The 7,440-nt window shown below is 41.1% G+C and overlaps 1 protein-coding gene and 1 pseudogene across 1 annotated transcript in view; one reads left to right on the top strand and one right to left on the bottom strand.

The window, feature by feature from the left end:
- LOC102852549 overlaps window positions 1-1,724 on the top strand; it is a 7,827-nt pseudogene extending 6,103 nt beyond the window's left edge.
- TMOD2 (tropomodulin 2 (neuronal)) overlaps window positions 1-7,440 on the bottom strand; it is a 90,408-nt gene that overhangs the window by 74,585 nt on the left and 8,383 nt on the right. The window lies entirely within an intron of this gene.

Genomic DNA, 7,440 nt, shown 5'->3' with positions numbered 1-7,440 from the left:
ACTTGGACCAGGAGGCAGTCGTCAGAACAGAGCAAGGGAACACTGCATGGTTCAAAATTGGGAAGGGCGTACGCCAGGGATGCATCCTATCTCCATACCTCTTCAACCTATATGCAGAACAGATTATCCGGGAGGCTGGGCTCTATGAGGAGAAATGTGGGTACCTCTTAGAGTACATTTTTACTTAAATATTTGGTAAAGATATAGCTGTTGTTTGGGGGGGAAAATATAAATATACTAATTAATACAAAATTCTCATAGCTTTGAAAGTCAACTCTTGGATTTTCCTGGCTTTTAGTTAGCCCATGTTAGCCCCTCTCTGCTCTGAGCCCCACGATTTGTCCTAACTGTTTGAAGTGGGCGGTGCTGGCCCACTTTCCACATGAGAGACCCAACCTCAATCAAACCTGACAATCAAACATCAAGTGCAGCTACTACTACCTGCCAGGTGAGCTTGCACTGTGGTTACGATGCCAGTGGGCTTCAGGGAAGTTTCTAGATTAAGACTAGGAAGAAAGGCCTGCTGACCTACGCCTAAAAACCTGGCCAGTGAAAACCCTCCGAGTCACAACAGTGTGATCCCATTATGCACAGGGTAGCCATGAGTTGGTGGAGCTAACAACTGATACCTCAGTGGAAAGGTTGGTTGCAAAGCATTGCTGCAGCCTCACAGAGCACTTGTTCTGTGGCACGCATTCAACATGTAACAAGATTACTAACGCACATGCTAGTGCAGAGCACATGCCAAATAAGGCGTCCAGGCCAGATGGGCAAGGAGACAGCGCAGGTCAAGAGAACACTTTCCTGTGGAGAGAGGACTTGAGCTGAAGGAGTGGCTTGGCTCTTAAACACTTCCAAACGCCAGAAGACAGAAGTCCAAGGAAGGAAAATATAGTATGTCTTTCTTTGCTCTTCTTTCCACGACCTTTTTAAAAAATAAATGTTCTATGCAACATAAAAATCAGGGAGGAAAATGTGCAACAATGAATGAACTAAAAAAATAGTTAAAAAATAAGTTTTTGGGCTCTCTGAAGTGAAGGTGGTGGAACATGGGTACAGCTTTCCACTGGCAACATTCAGCTCATCTGGTACATTTATTCAGATTAAATATGCTTTGGCTGCTATAACTGAAGGAGCCCATTTGGTGTAAATTAAAGCTGCAAATGATAAACAGAAATCCATTCCGTATGATGAGGGACAAGTACACAGAGTGGAACCAATCACCAAGCACACATACAAGTCTGGCATACAGCGGTGTGGGTCCGGATTACAGTGCTCGTACACAGAGCTCAGGAGCCAGCTCAGCAATATTATCCTGGTCACCAAGAGCCTCTTCCCACAGCACAGCTGGCTCACAGGGTAGCTTCTGTGAGGCCAGAACACACCCAGTCGGGTGGTGTGCTCCATTTGCAGTGTCTCTACTTATCTATGGTTGGAATGAAGGATGACTTTACTTATTTCAGTCAAACCCATCTGGAGCATATTTTTCCAGGAAAGCAACAGCAACAGGACAGATCTATGTGAATGGGAAAACTTTCCTGAAGAAAAGACATAATGAAGATCTTGAATTTGGAGATGCCATCCATACAGACATCTTAACCCTAAAAGAAAGCTTTGAAGGGCAAATGATAGAAGATAACATAGCAGTTGGAATCTGCAGTGAAGATGGATTTAGGAGACTTACTCCGACTGAAGTTAAAGATTTCTTGGCTGCCATAGCCTAACAATGAAGTAACTGAATAATCTGGAATTTCAGATAATCTATCTAAATATAATTATGTTTTCTTTTCCAGGCTTTTTGCATACTTATTTCTACATAGTTGAATTGATTGATCCTTTTAAAATGACACAAATCATAACAAATAATTAAATTTTTACGTTTTCAAAACTGTAAAAATAAAGAAAGGAAAAAATCAGATACAGCATGAAGTGTCCAGACTTTCATCCTGTTGTCACATAAAGACATGATAAAAACCAAAGCATTCAGCTCTATTTATCAAAGCCAAACTAAATCAAGGATTTCTTGGTTAAGAGGAAATTGCGGGGACAGGGATAGATAAGAAGTCAAAGTTCTTAAGAACAGAGTGAAAAGTTAGTGATAAGAAACTGCCCTGCAATCCCAAAGACATGAGGTTCAAATCCACCAGATGCTCCGTAGAAAGATGGGCAATCTCCTCCTGCACAATTAACTGCCTCTGAAAAACCACTAGAGGGTCAGCTATGGGTTGGTTCCAACTCACAGGTATACAACAATAACAAGATGGGGAAAGCTACACCATAATTCCTTAGGAACACTGACCTAGAAAACCACAAAGAGCTGCTTAGGTAAAAAGAGATACTAAATTGTGAGGGGCGTGGAATTCAACAGGGGTGGGGTGGGGGGGTGTTGGGGCTTCTACTATATACGTAATGACTAATTTCCAACGGTAGTGGTTATATGAGAGGTGGCTATTATTCCTTATTCCTTTTTATATAAATTTGTAATGTTTTAGACGATGAGTCAATTTGTGCACAAACCAAATCTACATATTCTAAATTGCTGTTGTTGTTGTTATGTGCTGTCGAGTCGTTTGCGACTCATAGTGACCCTATGTACAACAGCCCTAAACTCCGCTCTGTCCTGTGCCAATCGCATTGCCTCTGACACACCCATCCCGATTACCCCAGTCACTGAATCAATCCACCTCATAGAGGGTCTTCCCCTCCTGCGCTGTCCCTCCACTCTGCCCAGCATGATACTTATAGGATAAAAAACTAAATGGGATGGTAGATGGAAGAATTTCAGAGAACATATATTGCAAGATCATGAGAAAGAGCAAGATAAAATAGTAATAAGCAGATCTTAACAGAATTAAGGGTTAGTACCAGAGACTATCTGTTCTTAATTTTATCTCATAAAAGATGCCAGAGTTGAAAATATGCTCAAAAGCAATTCCTCTTTATAAGGCAGTGCCCATTGAACCTCTCAAGGTTCAGAAGAGTAGAAAACTAAAAGCGTGAGCTTTGGAGTTGAACAACCTTGAGTCTCATGTGGGCTTACCTACATATGAGTTATAACCTCTCCAAACTTCATTTCCTCCTTCTGCAAAATGAGCAAGGATCAGAACTTCTCTTAGAAGATGGAGGTGATACTTCATGAGATCTAGGCTTTGTAGTATGCCTCAAACTAAAATGCAAGCCAATTCTGACTCACAATTATGCTTTGAGTTTCCAACACTGTAAATCTTGACAAGAGGAGACCCTTTATCTTTCCTCTGTGAAGCAGCTGGTGCATTCAGACTGCTGACACTTTGATTAGCAGCCTGATGTCTGATGTGCTGTATCATCAGGACTCCTTAGCACACAGTAAGCCTGTCTTTTCATCTAATAATAATATTTTGTGGGTTAATGTTAATTTTCTCCCTCTTTATCATGATCTTAGTGAAAGTTTACAGAAAATACTCATTTTCCATTCGAACATTCATACACGTTTTGCTTCGGGACATTATAATATCCACAATATAAGTGCATTCTTCCCTCTCCTCTGTGATTCCAGTTTCATTCATCCTTCACTCCTATCCCTTCTTGTCTTTTGAGCTTTATTTGTCCCTGAGTAAACGCAAGCTTTCTGCTCCTGTATGGCTGATTATGTAAGGAGTGAATATCACCCTGGTGATACTGTTCACCTTATAGGCATATTATTTGGCTGAAAGTTGAGCCATTAGCGTGGGTTTAGTTCTAGGCTTGAGAGGTGACTCATGTCTCAGAGGTTCTACCAATGCGTATCAAAACAGTGCTACCTCTTATGATTTGAAGTTTTGTACCACAGTTTCCTCCCTCCCTCTATGCAGGACCCTCTACTACTATTCTTCGCAGGGTAATAAGTAGGGGTAGCCAGGTACGGTCCAGTTCTGGTCTTTTCCTCTCTAATTTCCTTGTCAGGCTCTGTCAAACATGGAAAGGCAGTATCCTGTAGGAACCCCGGGCCAATGTCTACCAAACAGCAACTAACGACCCTTCTGGAAAGATTTGAGTCCGCTCCTGTGAAGATTACAGCTGGAAACACCCGCTGGGGCAGTTCTGCCCTGTCACATGAGGTTGCTAAGGATAGAAATCAACCTAATGGAACCTAGCAAAAAGCTCCATGAGATGGACTAACACAAAGAGTCAAGACAGGGCAAAGTTTTGATCCACTGTTCAGGTGTATGTCAGTACCTAACAACACCACAGTATTCTATCACCATTTGCTACATTTTGTACATTTAAACTTCACAGCTCACCTCCCCTCTCCAAGATGTTTTTCCAGAACCAGTTGAAAGGAACCATTAATTACTTACACGAAATTTCTAACTGAAGCTGAAGAGGATGAAAAATCCATTAGAGACAAAACATGACCATGTATTTTTCCCATTTGAATGTTTAGAAACACTGCAAGAATAGATACAATGCACTGAACACGAATGATTGGAAACCAGGTAAGTTGTGCAATAAATCAAGGACAGCATACTTGAAGAAAGCAAAAGGTCATTAAAAAGATAGAAAATAAAGAAAATGCCAGGGTGGATTTTAGAAGACTCTGAAACTTGCTTCTGAACATAGGGAAGCTAAAGCAAAGGCAGAAGTGATGAAATAAATGTAAACAGAAGATTTTTAATTTTTTTTTTACTCATAATTGAGGGGTTTATTCAGGAAGTGGGTTGCGGAGTGGAGGGGGGAAAGAATATCACACAATTCAAGTCCAAATTTAGTTCAGAAGTCCCAAGTCAGATTAACAAGGCAAAAGTTCCTCAATTAACAGAAGTCCAGATTTAATTCAGCAGCACAAATGCACCTCTGGCTTCCTCAATTATCCAGCAAACTGTATCTTAGAGCAATTATAAATCAGCTTTTCCCTCAATCATCTGGTAAGCAAAACCTTTTAACTGTGGCTCCATCTCCATGGTTTCTCTGCTTATAACTTATCATAGTCTCTTCACAGCATTTCCATAGTCTCTTCCACCAACAAGATTTTTAAAGGGCAGCTTGAGAAGATAAAGTAAAGCACTATAACAGAATGTTCAAAGACTTGGGAGTTAGAAAACTCAAAGGGAAGAACACACTTGGCACTTCCCAAGCTGAAAGAACTGAAGAACAAATTCAAGCCTGGAGTTATAATAGTGAAGGAAGCTCTGGGAAAAATACTGAATGATGGAAGATGTATCAAAAGAAGACGGAAGGAATATACAGACTCGCTGTACCAAAAAGAAATGGCTGATAATAATCATTTCAAGGGAGTGCTGGTGGCTCAGTGGTAAAGAATTGCACTGTCAACACAAAGTATGTGGTTCGAATTCACCAGCTGTTCTGTGGGTTAAGATAAGCAATCTCCTCCTGCATGATTTACTGCCTCTGAAAACCTGCTGGAGGGTCAGCTATGGGTCAGCTCTGACTCCATGATACACAACAATAACACCATTTCAGGAACTAGCATATGATTAAAAATCAATAGTACTAAAGGAAGTAGTTAAGTCGTACTGAATGAAGGTGCTTGTAAAAAAAAATCAAGATTCTAGGAATTGATGGAATACCAAGTAGGTATTTCAACAAAAAATAGAGCCCTGGACGTGCTCACTAGTCTATGCCAGTCAACTTGGAAGACAGACACCTGACCAACAGGCTGGTTGGATCTACTACATTTTCAAAAGAATGGTGATCCAACAGAATGTGGACATCATCAAACAGGATCATTAATGTCACATACAAGTAAAATATTGCTGAATATTATTTTAAAATGGCTGTTAATAGTACATTGGCCAGAAACTTCCAGAAATTCAAGCTAGATTCAGAAGAGGACATGGAACATGATGATACTGAGGATGTTGGATGGATCTTGGCTGAAAGAGAATATGAAAAAGATGTTTACTTGTGCTTTACTGAACATGCAAAGACATTTGACTGTGATGTTATTTGCCCTCAAGTCACCTGCAACTCATAGTGACCCTATGTACAACAGCTCAGAACCCTGTCCTATCCTGAGATAATCTTCAATGTCTCCTACTCATCTGATCCTATTAGTCATTGTGTCAGTCCATCTCCTCTTCTCCAGCACTGTCCCTCCACCCTTCCAAACATACAGTCTTTCTCTAGAGACTGGTTCCTCCTGGCAACACACCCAAAGCATGTGAGACAGAGCTTCAAAATCCTTGCTTCCAAGGAGTAGCCTGGCTTCACCCTCTCCAGGACAGTCCTATTTATTCTCTTGGCAGTCCATGCTATGTTCAGCACTCTTCTCCAACACCACAACTTAAAAGCATTGGTTCTTTTTCTGTCTCCTTAGTCACTGTTCAGCTCTCTGATGCACTGCAAGTAATTGTGAAGACCACGGCCTCAATCAGGTGCACTTTAGTCTCTAGACTGACTTCTTTGCACTTGAGCACTCTGGAGAAGTTCCTGACAGCTGATTTTGCTAATCTAATTACTCTTTTGATTTTCTGGCTGCGGGTTCCAGGAGCGCTGACTGTAGACTCAAGCAAGCTGAAATTGTTGATAATCTCAATTTCTTCTCCATCTATCATGGTGCTGCCAATGGGCCCAGTGGTCAGAATCTTTGCTTTCTTGATGTTGAGCTTCAATCCATATTGAAGACTTCAGTCCTTGAGTTTCTGCAGCAGAACGCTTCAGGTCCTCCTCAGTTTCAGCAAGCAAGGTTGTGTCATCTATATAATCAAAGCTATTGATGAATATTCCTCCAATTCTGATGCCAAACTCCTCCTAATAACATCCAGTCTCTCGAATGACCTGTTGTGTGTACACATTGAAAAGATGGGAAGACAGGATGCATTCTTGACACATTCCTTTCCTGATTTTGATCCAGGCAGTGCTTCCTTGCTCTGTTCTGATGAATGCTTCCTGGTCCAAGTACATGTTTTGCATGGCACAATCAGGTGTTCTAGGATCCCCATTACTCTCAAGGTTAGTCACAATCTGTTGTAATCCACACAGTCATAGGATTTTGTGTAGTTAATGAAACACAGATAAACATTCCTCTGGTGCTCTCTGCTTTCTGCCAAGATCCATCTGACATTGGCAATGATGTCACTAGTGCCACAGTCTTCTTCTAAACCCAGCATGTACTTCTGGTAGTTCTCTGGTGATGTACTGTCCAGTTGTTTTTGGGTAATCTTCAGCAATATTTTGCTTATGTGTAATATGAGTGATATTGTTTCATAATTTCCATACTGTTGAACCACTTCATTTGGGGAATGGAATAAAGATGAATCTCTTCCAGGTAGGTGTCCTCCAGATTTCTTGGCACAACTTGGTGAGCACATCTAGGGCAGCATAACACTGAGAAGGATGGGAATCCCAGAACATTTAATTGTGCTCATGCAAAACTCTGAAGATTGCACAGGAGCATAGAGAAGCCAAAGCACAAGGAAGAATTCAAGATTCTAAAGAGCTGAACAGAAGATTCCAAAAGGC

The sequence above is a fragment of the Elephantulus edwardii genome, unplaced genomic scaffold (genome assembly GCF_000299155.1).
Source record: "Elephantulus edwardii isolate Elephantulus edwardi_28Jun2011 unplaced genomic scaffold, EleEdw1.0 scaffold00164, whole genome shotgun sequence".
In the NCBI taxonomy this organism is placed as follows: domain Eukaryota; kingdom Metazoa; phylum Chordata; class Mammalia; order Macroscelidea; family Macroscelididae; genus Elephantulus; species Elephantulus edwardii.
The sequence above is the reverse complement of the archived record's forward strand: the minus strand, read 5'-3'. Positions and strand labels throughout refer to the sequence as shown.